The 15,477-nt window shown below is 39.7% G+C and overlaps 1 pseudogene; it reads right to left on the bottom strand.

The window, feature by feature from the left end:
* Nucleotides 1–4,250: 4,250 nt before the first annotated feature.
* LOC138445865 (putative MAGE domain-containing protein MAGEA13P) overlaps nucleotides 4,251–15,477 on the bottom strand; it is a 75,819-nt pseudogene continuing 64,592 nt past the window's right edge.

The raw sequence follows: 15,477 nt of genomic DNA, 5'->3' as shown, positions 1-15,477 counted from the left end.
CTATTGCTGAAGCTGCAGTTAACATATAGAAAGGAGTGTTCTTCCCTTTAATGAATTCCCAAATGCTGTGGCATTTATTAAGGAAATATTTAAGTAGAGCCATTGTTCAGAGGATATTTTATTCTTTCCTTACTACCACTGCCCCTGCTTCAGCTTATTAGTTTCCTAGTGGGAGGTTAAAAGAAATCCACAAGAATATATTGTATTCTCTGTCTGGCCTTATTCCTTACTTAACTTTGTGCTCAACTGGTACAAAAATAAAAATAGGTTCAGACCCCAGTGGGTGCTGATTAAGAAACTCTAAAGTAGAATACAAGCTTTTAGCTCTACTAAGATTCTGTTTTCTCAGCCCTTTCATTTCTATCATTGATAAAAGAAAAATTAAAGTTTATAAATTCTCATTCTTTTCAAAGTGCATATAGAGTATTCAGTATGAGTGAGTCTTGGTATTCGGTTCTAGGATACAAAATGAATAATACAAACTTGGATCCTGGTCATAATCTGGCTAGTTGTACTGTGCTGAGTCTCTTCTGTCATGTCTAACTCTTTACAACTGTATAGACGGTAGCCTGCCAGGCTCCTCTGTCCCTGGGATTCTCCAGGCAAGAATACTGGAGTGAGTTGCCATGCCCTCCTCCAGGGAATCTTCCCAACCCAGTGATCAAACCCATGTCTCTTGCATCTCTTGCATTGGCAAGTCAGTTCTTTACCACTAGTGCCACCTGGGAAGCCCCAACTATGTGCTCATACAATGTAAGAAGCACCAAATTAGGAAGAATACTCCTGATGAGTACTAATCCAGGCTTGGGAGACCAACAAGTTTCCAGGAGGAAGTGTGTGAATCTACCATTGGGGAAAGACTGGGTGAATATAATTGAAGAACATTTTGGTGTAGGAAGTAGGCAAAATGTTTAAAATTCTTCTCTCATTTTTGAGAAGATTAACTCCCAACTTAGATCTGGGAATTTAAAACTGATTCCCCACAAGATGCTCAGTCCATTAATCAAGAAGTATTTATGGTGCCAATGAATTTCCAAACATGATAAGCACAGGATAGAATCATGAATGAGACCAAATTTCTGCTCTTGGGAGCATATATTCAACTGGCAGCAACACAGGTGCAATGATGCATTTGTGTGACATAATCCAGTATCCCAGTCAACTTCAGAAGCTCACATATCTTATTATTTGGCCACTTGATGCTCAATGTCATGTGAGATGATAGGTATGGACCCTATATTTATCTCAAAACATTCCACCACCTTATTTCAGATTATATTTCCCTTGTCTATGATTTCCCACCCATTCCACATATATTTATTATAGCTCTTGGCATAGTTAACTTTTATGTCAGATTTATTTAACTTCTTGAGAAATTAACAATCACATACAGTCATGTAATGACCACAACATCAGGACATAGAAATTCCCCCATTGCCCCAAAATGTTCCCTTTTGCCTCTTCTTCGCCTAATCTCTTCCATACTCCCATCCCCTGCAACTGATCTGATTATTCTTCCTCTAGTTTCATCTTTTTCATACACTGTCAAGCCTTTAACGTCTGGTAACTTTCATTTAGTACAATGCTTTTAAAGATATATTTTATTTATTCTTCTTGCCTCATTGCACTGTTTGGGACTTCCCATACAAATCTGAATGGATGTGGTCATAGCACACATCATTGACTTCTTCTCAGTTTTAGGGGGAAACTATTGAGTGCGTGAAATTAAGTAAAATATTAGCTATAGTTATTTCAAGCTGAATCTTCCTTTTACTGTTTCCTCAGGAATCATTTCTATGCAGAATGTCTCACAACGGCTCGTTTGACATTGGGTGCTCTCTCTTCTCCATCTTGATACATCAGCACACTCCTCAGCTTCTGCACTCTGTGTATACCACAGCCTTCTCCCAGCTGGGATGCTCACATCTCTCAGGAAGCTCTCTCGGACTTATGAAACCAGCTTTGGGCCTTTTCTCTTCCTTAGGGCCCTTCTTTAATCCAGGGGAAGCACATGCATTTCTGACCTGTCATCAGCTTGTTCATAGTCTTGTCATCATTCTTTCTGCCACGAAGACCGTCTTATAGATACTGGTCAACCATATGACCCAACTTCCAGGATTCATTGAGCAGATTCTCTAGAGGGTCAATTTGAAACATCACTCTTATGGCTTAAATGAAGGGAAAGCAATACCCAATCTTTTCCTAGAGGGAGGGAGGGCAAGAAAAGCACCACAAAAAGCAACAGTGTTCTCAGAAGACATTCTCTCTCCCAGTATCTTCAAACTCAGGCATTTTATTCCTTTGAGTGAGTGGGCTGAAGTCAATAAAACTGAGTTTGGGTGGGACCTTTGCAAATCTTGCATAGAGGAGTCAAATGACATTTTTGAAAGGTCAGGATGTTTTCCTCTATTGCTTTATTTCTTTGGAGACTTTAGTTGACTCAGAGGCAAAACAGGTCTCATTATATAATGTATTACAAGTAAATGTATTACAACTTCAATTTGTGTTTTTCTGACCACATTACACTGTTTCAGTTTATTTTCCATACATGTTGGGCCAAAAGAACTATATTTGTGAATAAGGACAGCATATAAGGAACAGCTTTATGCATATACTCCTTTTAATTACTGCCATAAATCCCCATGATTTAGGAATTACTGAGGACTTGCTAAATAAAAAACTGCCAAGTAAGATTATGTAAAACTGACAGAATTGCAAAGAGTAAATATTTAACGGCAAGGCAGAGAAGGATCCATAGATCTAAGACTTTTTTAAAAAGTAGAATCTTGCTTTGAAGAGAAACCTTTTTTTCACTCATTCAATGTGTTTAATAAATTCCATATAGGTACCAGAAAGAGTGTTAGGGAATGTAAGCGTTAATGGAGCTTCCACTCCCAAGAAAGAAGGAGGAAATAAACAAATAAATGAGCATGGCCATTTTGGATAGTGATACATGAATAAAACTATGTGATAATCTAGAGGGGTGGGTTGGGGTAGGAGGCAGAGGAGGTTCAAGAAGAAGGGGATATATGTATATTTAAGGGCTTCCCAGGTGGCACGTGGTGAAGAATCTTCAGGCAATACAGGAGACATAGGAGACATGGGTTCAATCCTTGGGTCGGGAAGATTCCCTGGAGTAGGAAAATGCAACCCACTCCAGTATTCTTGCCTAGAGAATCCAGTGGACAGAGAAGGCTGGTGGGCTACAGTCCACGGGGTCGCAAAGAGTCAGACATGGCTGAGCATGCATGCACGTATACTTGTGGCCGATTCATATTGTTCTATGGCAGTAGTCAGTACAATATTGTAAAACAATTATCCTCCCATTAAAATTAAAAAAATAAATTCTAAATGTAACAATTAATAAAAATAGCATCATTTTAAAAAATAGAGAAATATGATATTAGAGTGAGTGGGCATGAGGGTAGGGTATTTGGCAAGATTTGAAGGCCTCTCTAAGGAGGTGATATTTAAATTGAGACAAATGACAAGAAGTAGCAAGCTTTGTAAAGATATGGTGGCAGCTTGTCCTAGGCAGAGGGAACAGAGAGTGAAAATGCCCTCAGGCAAAAAATACTTGGTAAACTCATAGATCAGATGCAAGGCCAGTGTGACTGTAGCATAATGAGAGGTGGAGCAAGGTAGATGAAGAAGTCGGGCAGGCAGGCAGCAGTCAGTTCATGTAAAATCTGGAAAGGTGATGATCAGTCATTGCGTTTATTCTAAGTGCAGCTGGGAGCCTTTTGGAGGGTTTTAAGCCTAGGAACAATGTGTTCTGATTAATGAACTTCAGGGGTCATTCTCTCTGCTGTGCAGAGACTGAATTCTAAGGAACAAGAGTAGGAGTTGGAAGGCCAAGCAGAGGGCTGTGACAGTGGTTCAGGTTTGATATTACCGTGACATACTAGGCAGTAAAGATGGAGAGTGAAGTGGATGGACAGAAGATTGTTTTCTGGAGCTAATTAAACTTTATTAAACAATATTTGGAGGGGGAAAGTAAAAAATAAAGATAAATATCCAAATCACCCATATACAACAGAAATGCAAAGATGCTATACCCTTCCTTTCAGATCCACCCTGATCCTCCACTGTGTAGAATACTGGCTGCTGTCTTCAAATGAAGACTGAATAAACTGCTTCTGACTTCACTCAGGGCAAGATAGTCTGCTGGGTGTGACACTGGGACATTCCCTGGCCGTGACAGTAGTGTCATCCCGGGGGGGCAGCTCTAGCCTGGGCTCTCTCATCTCTCAAGCTTCCTTATACCAGAATGAGAAGGAAGTGGAGTCAGTCCCACCCATCTGATTTTGGCAAAAAAAAATTCCAGGACTTTCATCTTGCTGGTTTCAGCATAGGCCCTTGGACCCCATAGAAATCCATAATTGTGCAGGATCACTGTCACGACAACTGCTGATAATCTAGATATTGTTCCTTCATCAAATCATTATTGATGAGTTTACTGGATTCCCCATAGATGGAATCCTTCTGCCCAGCATACAGCCCCATCATATTCAACACTTCCCAGATTTTCTCCTTGGGGGCACAGTTCCCCTCCATGTAGGTCATACCCAGGAGAAGTATCAGGAGACTGGTCTTGGGCATGCCCCGGTCATCACTCAGCCTCTTGTCATAGCTGAGGTTGAGTGATTTGACAAGGTCATAGGAGTGGCTGGTGGGGTCTACTTCTTTCACTTCAATGCCAGAGACAACCTCCATACACTCACAGACTTTGCTGAAGATCACAGGGAAGTTGTCTTTGTGCTCTCTGATGACACTCCTCAGCATTTATGCTTTGGGGGTGGATTCCTTTGTTACATATTTGACACACAGGAACTGCACCAGTTCAGTCACCTTCTGGTTTAGCTCATGACTGAGCAAGAATTGGGGATCTGGTGGAGCCTCGGAGATGCTGGGGCCCTCCTCTTCTTGGCTTCTGATATTCTCATCAGATTGACTCAGTAGAGAGGCTGTGGTGGCAGCAGATGAGAAGCAGGCTCCCTGAGAACCCTGGCAAGCACTCAGTGCCCCAGTGGCAGGCACTCTGGGGTGCCAGAGGTCAAAGGAGTGAGGGAGGAGAAGGAGGATATGGAGGAGGAAGAGAAGGAGGAGTTGGCCTCTTCCTTCCTAGCCATAGGAGCTTGCACACTTTCAAAGCCCTTTCTAGGCCTTTTGGGGCCTGGAGATCTTCCTCAAGCTTGCAGTGCTCACTTTTCTGATCCAGGGACATGATGACTTGTGTTGGAGGTGGCCAACAGGAGGGTGGGACCAGGTCTCCTCTCTAGGGGTGCTCCCACGTGTCATGGGCTCCTGTTTTCCTGGTTGGCCTGAGGCCTCATAAGTGAAGTGCAGCTAGGGTTTTTCCAGTAGTCATGTATGGATGTGAGAGTTGGACTATAAAGGAAACTAAGCACCGAAGAATTGATGCTTTTGAACTGTGGTGCTGGAGAAGACTCTTGGAGTCCCTTAGACTGCAAGGAGATCCAATCAGTCAATCCTAAAGGAAATCAATCGTGAATATTCATTGGAAGGACTGATGCTGAAGTTGAAACTCCAATACTTTGGCCACCTGATACGAAGAACTGACTCATTTAAAAAGACCCTGATGCCAGGAAAGATTGAAGGCGGAAGGAGAAGGGGATGACAGAGGATGAGATGGTTGGATGGCATCACCGACTCAATGGACATGAGTTTGAGCAAGCTCTGAGAGTTGGTGGTGGTCAGGGAGGCCTGGCGTGCTATAGTCTATAGGGTCACAAAGAGTCTGACATGACCGAGCAACTGAACTCAACTGAACTGAGGTAGAAGCCAAACCAGGTGTTACTATCTTAGAAACCAAAAGAATAAAATATGTCATGAAAGAGAAAGTGAGTGTCTTGTCTCATGTTTCTGATAAGTTTAACAAGGACAGAGGAATGACCACTGGAACATGGATGCCAAAGGCAACTGTTTGAACTTGTACAACTCACCAGAAATCAGAGTCTAAAATAAGCCTACAGTGAAAGTAGTTTATTTTGGTAATCAGTCCCATGAGCTTGGAATGGAGAACTGGAATGGGTAAAGCAGGGAAGGGAGGACAGTCGATATAAGCATGTATTAACTTGATCATCACTGGAGACGCTATCATCTGGGAATCTTCTAAGAAGCTGTAGAACATTCCTTAGAACTGCCTGCCTGTTAGAGACCATTTATCTGTAGGCCCCCATCCCCTACTGCTCCAGGGTTATTTATGGGTGTCCATTCTCCATACTTTCTGATTTTCTCAAACTCAGCTATTGAGAGATTCTGCCCTCAGTGTAATCAAAGGTGTCAGGACAGAAAGATAGAGATATAAAGCACAGAAGAGAAGTATTGCCAGACTATACCTGAAAGGATCTGGTTGCTAACAGCAATATTTGTAATTTAATGTGAGCATGAAAAGTGTAAGGCAGGGAATAAGAAGGTCTGATAATATTCATTCCTAAAATTATTCAGGACCTTCAAGATAATGGTTTACCTTAATCTTCAAAAACCAATGCTGAAGGGTTAGTTGAGCAATCTATAGTCCCTGTTGCTGCAACAGGGATTGGGGCTGTGATTTGTCAACAGCTCTCTCTCCCACCTTTTCTAGACTCCCTCTACCTTTGACCAGCCATACATCAACTCTAGGTTGTTTCCTTTAGTAATGACTCAGATCTTCATCCTTATAGGTTCTGAGTCTTTAGTTGTTTTGCCTTTGCTTGGCTGTGGTTGTTGGATTTGTCCCTTTAGAGTTATTACTGGTCATGGAATTAATAAGAAATACTTCTGTGAGTTCCCTGGGTTTTACACGTGTTCCCTTCTGCCCTCATAATATGGTAGCAATGTTAGGTTCATTAGTAAGTCCTTTCTCTGCCTACCAACTCACTCACATAGCAAGGCTGAACTGATCAGTTGGTAGCAGTCTTTCCAAGTTCAGTAGAATCTTGGCTGTGTTCCCTGTAGAAGCATCTTTTCCACTTACTTGAGATACAGGACCTTGAATCCTACAGAACCTAAGATTACTGGACAAAAATATACATTCTGCAATTCCACTCTTTGATTTTCAGATCCATATTTCTCACAATTCTGGAGACTGGAAGTCTAGGATTATGGTGCCAGCTCAGTCGGGTTCTGATGGGAGCCTTTCCCTGAGTTGCAGGCTCTGACTTCTTTTTGTAGTCTCACATACCAGAACGGGTATGCTCTTTACCTCCTCACAAGGGTATGAATCCCATCCCATCATGTAGGCTCTGTGTCCATGATCTCATCCACACCTAATTACCTCCCCAAACCCCTTACCTTCCATATACTTTCACAATGAAGAGTAGGCTTTTTATATTTATAAAGAGGAAAAGAAAGCAAGAAAAAAGCATTTCAATTCATATCTCACACCATATACAAAAGTTAAATCAAAATGGATCATATACTCAAGTATAAATTCAAGATTCATAAACATTCAAGAAGAAAATATAGGAGATAACTTAATGTGATTTGTAAGTGATTTGGGGTTAGGAAATAATTTCTTAGCTGTTATACCAGGAAGACAATTTATAAAAAATAAAAATTGATTTATTGACTTATCAAAATTAAATCATCTTCTCCTCCAAAGACACTGTTAAGAAAATGAAAGACAAGCCATAGACTGGGGGAGAAAATATTTGCAAATTATTCGTCTCATAAAGGACTTGTATCTATAAATACGTAAAGAACAGTTAAAATTCAATAAGAACATAAAAAGCACAATTATAAAATAGCCAAAGGTTTGATCATGCTCATCACCAAAGAATTTATACAGATGGTAAATATGCATATAAAAATGCTCAACATCATTAGTATTTATGGAAGTATAATTAAAATCTCAATAAACTACTACCACACACCTATTAGCATGCCTAAAATTAAAATGACTCACCATATCAAGTCTTGGCAGGTATATGGAACAACTGAAACTCTTACGCACTCCTGGTCTAAAACAGTTTGGCAGGGTCTTAAAAAGTTAATTCTATGTCTATCATACAATACAGTCATTTAATGCCAACATATTTATCCAAGATAAATAAAAGCATATTTCCTTAAAAAACTTGTATATGAATATTTATAGCAGCTTTAATAGCCCAAATTGGAAAAATCTAAATTATTATCAGTAGAGGAAAGGAAAAACAAATTGTCGTATAGCCATTCAGTGAAATGCTACTCAGCAATAGAAAGAAGCGTTCTAATGATATCTTCAACAACACAGATAAACCTCAAAAAGAGGATGCTCAGAGAAAAAAGAAAGACATGAATACCCTGGCGTGCCGCGATTCATAGGGTCGCAAAGAGTCAGACACGACTGAGCGACTGAACTGAACTGAACTGATGCAAAATTCTAGAAAATTCTAATATTTGTAGTTGTAATTAATTTGCACTGGCAAAAAGCAGGTCAGATATATCCTGGAAAATGGGTGGCAAAGAAATGCAAGAGAGGGAATTGAAGGGCCAACAGGAAACTTTTGGGGGTGATGAATATGTTCATTATTCTGATTGTAGGCATGGCATTAGAGAAGTATCCATGTGTCAAAATTTATTAAATCATGAACTTTCAACAAGTTCAGTTTATGTTAATTATAGTTCTATAAAGCTAATAAAAGGAGAAGTACTTGACATAGGTATGACATGCTGCTGCTATGTTGCGCATGTGCTAAACTGTTTGCTCAAAAAAAACTGGAGAAATAAAGATGATCCAAAAATATGAGGCCTGTTGCCAGAGATGTCTGATGTAACAATATCAGAGAATGTAACGTGAACAGAGAAGCCCAAACAGTAGCTTAGGTAGAAAAACTGTTAAGTAATAATAGCTTCCAATTACATTATATTTATTTCCACCAAACTCTTAGCACTGTAAAAACATATATTACACACACAGATATTAGAACTATTTCCTTAAAATAGACCCAATGGTAGATAATATTGTATTTGTTATCTTCATTATAAAGATGAGGAAATTGAGAATCAGAAGAGTGTTAGTTGGGGTATTAGTCAGACTAGTACAGAGGAACTGAACCAATAAAATATATGTTTAATTAATATTTAATGTTTACATAATATATAAATATAAAAGAGATTTATTATAAGAGTTTTGTCCACATGATCACAAATGGTGACAATTTTCAAGGTCTTCAATGTGAGTTGGTGAGCTGGAACCCAGAGATGCCTATGGTGTGATTCCATTCTCAAGGACAGATGTCTTGAAACCCAGGAAGAACTGATGTTTCAGTTAGAGTGAACGCAGGAAAAAGCTGACGTCCCAGTTCAAAGGCAGTCAGACAGAAGAAATTATCTCTTATAAGCAGGAGGATCAGATTTTTTTGTTCTATTCAGTCCTTCAACTGATTGGATGAGGCACACCCATATTCAGTTCAGTTCAGTCGCTCAGCCATGTCTGACTCTTTGCGACCCCATGAACTGCAGCACGCAGGCCCCTCTGTCCATCACCAACTCCTGGAGTTCATGCACACTCACGTCCATCGAGTCGGGGATGCCATCCAGCCATCTCATCCTCTGTCATCCCCTTTTCCTCCTGCCCCCAATCCCTCCCAGCATCTGAGTCTTTTCCAATGAGTCAACTTTTTGCATGAGGTGGCCAAAAGTTCTGGAGTTTCAGCTTTAGCATCATTCCTTCCAAAGAAGACCCAGGACTGATCTCCTTTAGAATGGACTGGTTTGGATCTCCTTACAGTCCAAGGGACTCTCAAGAGTCTTCTCCAACATCGCAGTTTGAAAGCATCAATTCTTTGGTGCTCAGCTTTCTTCACAGTCCAACTCTCACATCCATACATGACTACTGGAAAAACCATAGCCTTGAGTAGATGGACCTTTGTTGGCAAAGTAATGTCTCTGCTTTTGAATATGCTGTCTAGGTTGGTCATAACTTTCCTTTCAAGAAGTAAGCATCTTTTAATTTCATGGCTGCAGTCACCATCTGCAGTGATTTTGGAGCCCCAAAATGTAAAGTCTGACACTGTTTCCACTGTTTCCCCATCTATTTCCCATGAAGTGATGGGACAGATGCCATGATCTTAGTTTTCAGAATGTTGAACTTTAAGCCAACTTTTTCCCTCTCCACATTCACTTTCATCAAGAAGCTTTTTAGTTCCTCTTCACTTTCTGCCATAAGGGTGGTGTCATCTGCATATCCAAGGCTATAGATATTTCTCCCGGCAATCTTGATTCCTGCTTGTGCTTCTTCCAGCCCAGTGTTTCTCATGATGTATTCTGCATATAAGTTAAATATGTAGGGTGACAATATACAGCACTGATGTACTCTTTTTCTTATTTGGAACCAGTCTGTTGTTCCTTGTCCGCTTCTAACTGTTGCTTCCTGACCTGCATATAAGTTTCTCAAGAGGCAAGTCAGGTGGTCTGGTATTCCCATCTCCTTCAGAATTTTCCACAGTTTCTTGTGATCCACACAGTCAAAGGCTTTGACATAGTCAATAAAGCAGAAATAGATGTTTTTCTGGAACTCTCTTGCTTTTTCCATGATCCAGCAGATGTTGGCAATTTGATCTCTGGTTCCTCTGCCTTTTCTAAAACCAGCTTGAACATCTGGAAGTTCATGGTTCATGTATTGCTGAAGCCTGGCTTGGAGAATTTTGAGTTTTGAGAGTTTTGCCAAGAGAATAGACTGGTCATAGCAAACACCCTCTTCCAACCACACAAGAGAAGACTCTGCACATGGACATCACCAGATGGTCAACACCGAAATCAGACTGATTATATTCTTTGCAGCCAAAGATGGAGAAGCTCTATACAGTTAGCAAAAACAAGACAGGGAGCTGACTGTGGCTCAGATCATGAACTCCTTATTACCAAATTCAGACTTAAATTGAAGAAAGTTGGGAAAACCACTTGACCATTCAGGTATGACCTAAATCAAATCCCTTATGATTATAGAGTGGAAGTGAGAAATAAATTTAAGGGACTAGATCTGATAGATAGAGTGCCTGATGAACTATGGACGGAGGTTCCTGACATTGTACAGGAGACAGGGATCAAGACCATCCCCATGGAAAAGAAATGCAAAAGAACAAAATGGCTGTCTGGGGAGGCCTTACAAATAGCTGTGAAAAGAAGAGAAGTGAAAAGCCAAGGAGAAAAGGAAAGATATAAGCATCTGAATGCAGAGTTCCAAAGAATAGCAAGAAGAGATAAGAAAGCCTTCCTCAGAGATCAATGCAGAGAACAGAGGAAAACAACAGAATGGGAAAGACTAGAGATCTCTTCAAGAAAATCGGAGATACCAAGGGAACATTTCATGTAAAGATAGGCTCGATAAAGAACAGAAATGGTATGGACCTAACAGAAGCAGAAGATATTAAGAAGAGGTGGCAAGAATACACAGAAGAACTGTACAAAAAAAGATCTTCACGACCAAGATAATCACGATGGTGTGATCACTCACCTAGAGCCAGACATCCTGGAATGTGAAGTCAAGTGGGCCTTAGAAAGCATCACTACCAACAAAGCTAGTGGAGGTGATGGAATTCCAGTGGAGCTATTTCAAATCCTGAAAAATGATGCTGTGAAAGTGCTGCACTCAATATGCCAGCAAATTTGGAAAACTCAGCAGTGGCCACAGGACTGGAAAAGGTCAGTTTTCATTCCAATCCCAAAGAAAGGCAATGCCAAAGAATGCTCAAACTACCGCACAATTGCACTCATCTCACATGCTAGTAAAGTAATGCTCAAAATTCTCCAAGCCAGGCTTCAGCAATAGGTGAACCACCCATATTAGGGGAGGGCAATTTGCTTCACTCAGTCTATCCAATCAAGTGTTAATCTCATTCAGAAATCCTCTTGGACAAACTCAGAATAATATTTGATCAAATATCTGAGCAACTTGTGGCTTAGACAAGCTGTCACATAAAATTAGCCAACATAGCTAGTAAAAACTGAAGCATTTATTAAAGAAGTAAATAATACTTTTGAGAACAATCTGTGAAGGTTAATTTAGTTATAGCCAGATATAGACAGCAGCACATAGAGATGAGTAGGATAAACCTAGCACTGAGAATTCATATTTGAAAAGAATAAATGTTAGTACATGTGTATATGTTGATATGATCCAGAAGAAAGGTAAAAAATTTTATTTCAGAGGAAATGATTAAACAGAAAGAAAAGTCTTAGGAAAGGAAGCCACTGAATTGAAACCCTGTGTTAGAATTGTATCCAAAGCCCATTTAATCTCAGGACACATCCTACCTTTCTGATCTCATCTTTTACTACTCCCATTTCACACATTAAAAAAATTTCTATTCTAAACACACTGTTATTTGCATTCCTCCGGGACTTTGCTCTGCCTTTAACCTCATATGATAACATCCATCATACAGCTCCCATACGGTGAATCCATCTCATTCCTCAAAGTGAAAGTGAAGTTGCTCAGTCATGTCCAACCCTTTGTGACCCCGCGGACTGCAGCCCACCAGGCTCCTCTGTCCATGGGATTCTCCAGGCAAGAATACTGGAGTGGGTTGCCATTTCTTTCTCTAGGGGATCTTCCCAACCCAGGAATTGAAACCAGGTCTCCCCCACTGCAGGCAGATGCAAGCAGACACTTTAACCTCTGAGCCATCAGGAAGCCCAAAACCCAGTTCATTCCTCAAAACCCAGTTCAAATATCTGTGCAGCTTTCTCCAATGTCCTAACATCAAGTCTGTTACTCCTGTTCTTGTTCCTCCTAAAGTACTTCCTATGACCCCTAATAACTCTTATCATAGTATGTGGTGATGTTTATTTCTGTTTTTTTCCTTTGTTAGATTGTCACCTCCTTGAAGATTCCTTTTTAAATCTCATTACCAAGCACATAGTCTACCATAGTGTTTGTTCTCAAATTTTATTTCAGTGGGTGCAAATATGAATAAAATATAACTGTCTCAGCTGAATCTCAGGGCAAATTTATACGCATGAAGAACTTTCAACATTTGATAGTAACTCAGTGAGGAACTGCTGAAAGTGAAAGTGAAGTCGCTCAGTCGTGTCCAACTTTTGCAAACACATGGGCTGTAGCCTACCATGCTCCTCTGTCCATATACCACTTCAAACTTAACTTCTGCATGCACACAGGCGTATAGAGTGCAAAATGCCCAAGCCCAACAAGATTTCATCCCTAGGGTTAACACGAGCCCCCAAAACACTCCCTGATCCCTTCAGGCAGTGTACAGTCATTTTCTTTGTCCCTTTGTATCAACTGACTCCTAAAGATGGTATGAGCATCCCTAGGCTATTAGCAATTCTGTGGAGGGAGGGGGTATAGTTTTCCACTGACCTAAGTAGAAAGATGAAATTGAACAGCAGAAGCTAAGGGACCTCAGTTCAGTTCAGTCACTCAGTCGTGTCCGACTCTTTGCGACCACATGAATTGCAGCACGCCAGGCCTCCGTGTCCATCACCAACTCCCAGAGTTCACTTGCTCAGCCTAAGGATAGAGCCCCAATTTGAGTTCTACATTCTCTGGCCCTACTTGTACCACGTTGGGGACATAACCCTCCTCACTTCAGCTGAATTGCTAGTTTTAAGCATTTCTATTAACAAAGAAATAAATATAAACAATGTTTTTTTCCCCAGTAATAGGTCTTTTCCACGGGTGTCAATTCTCTTCTGGAATTTCTCTTCAACAAGAGAACTAGTGATAGATGTTCTCCATATATATATAAATTCTAAAGCAAGCTGATCCTGGTGTACCATGCCCATTGTGAGTCTAGCACTTCTTATTTGAGATTTATAGCCAATTTTGAATTTGCTGTTGTTGCTGTTTGTTTCCCATCCCATTTCTCTGGGCTAGCAACCCTGTAAATAGTTTACATGTGGGTTCAATTTTTTGGCCTATTTCCTTGTCAAATTCTCAGGCTTTGAGCTTTCTAAAATGGCAGAAGTAATCAGAATTAGACTTGGGCAATGGGAAATGGTGCTTAGCAAGGTGTTCTGGGAACTTTCTCTCCCCTCCTTTTATTCTTCTCCTTTATCATCAAAATTTCTGCAGTTAAAAAATCCTTGATATCTACCCACATCCCCCATTATAGGGGGTCTATTTAGCAACTCTTCCTTTGTGTAATGGCCCAATCAGATCCTGAGTTTATTTCACTTTTGTTTTGGTCAAAACTGACTTTGTATATGCTTATATTTAATGGTTTCCTCTTGGGACTCAAGTAATTCATATTTTATGTGAAGTAACTTAATTTTATGATGTGTCTGGTATAAATAGATTTTTTTTTTCTTCTCTACTCCTCTAAGATGATGACAATTTGATTTTCCATTTATGGTAACATTAATGTAATCTCCTGGAATTTAAGCACATCATTTGTGTCTAGTTTCTAACAGCAATCTCATTTGCCAAGCATCAGACTGAGTGCAGGTTTTCCTACAGACCCAGCACCACAAACATCAAGGAGAGCTTTAGCTGAGCAACCAATTGCAGATAAAGGGGAACACAAAATCCTCAGGATGGCCTCTCATCTTTGTCACGCTCCCAGCTGATAAAATGCCACCCTCCAACTTCAGAAAGTTATAAAACTGCCTCTACATATATATATATACACACACACACACATATATGTATACACATGTATGTATAAAATCCATACAGGTATATATGTATAAAATCTAACATATGCCACTATTTATATATTTATAATTATTATTTATTAATAATATTATTATTTATTAATAATTATATATAATTATTATTTATATATACATGTATATATAAATAGTGGCATATGTTAGATTTTCATTTTAGATTCTATAAATCCCATTTCAGTAAAGGACCTCTTACCATATTAGTTTGAAAGGCATAATGTTTCTTATATATACATATAAAAAATACCTAAAAGCTTCCACTGCTTGTCATTAATGATACCCATAAATTCCTTCCCACTGCCAATATTGCTGTCAATCAGGGAAATTAGTGCAAAGAAAAGTGCTGTGCTCAAATAAAGCAGACTTGGCCTGGAAGAGTTCACCCCAGTTCCATTGTTCTTAAGTGCCATGCTGCTTGAACATAATAGCAGCGAAGCTGAATCTCTGACATCGTGCATTTTAACTAGAATATTTTGACATTCTGTTTTACTTTTTATACTTGTGTCTAAGGGAGAAAAAAAGGTGATTCTTTCTATTTTGCACAAAAAAAAGAATATCACTTTTTAGAAGTCATTATACAAAGAGTTAGTCAAATTTTACAGAATCATATACACCTACAAAAATGTGCCCCAGAAATACATGATCTATGTTAGTTCATAGTTTTTATTTCAACTCTTCTTTCCAGCCAAGATCAATCCATCTTCTCCCACTGACTCTATAAAATGCCTCTACCAAATTTCTTTGGGTATTCCTGAGAAAATCAGGCTGGGCACAGGGAATTTTTGAAATCTGATTTAAAATATTTATGGTTTCTTTAATGCAAATATTGGAATATCATCAGAACACTAATGATACTCTGCA

This window comes from Ovis canadensis, chromosome 9 (genome assembly GCF_042477335.2).
Source record: "Ovis canadensis isolate MfBH-ARS-UI-01 breed Bighorn chromosome 9, ARS-UI_OviCan_v2, whole genome shotgun sequence".
Lineage (NCBI taxonomy): Eukaryota > Metazoa > Chordata > Mammalia > Artiodactyla > Bovidae > Ovis > Ovis canadensis.
This window is presented reverse-complemented; position numbering and strand designations above follow the sequence as displayed.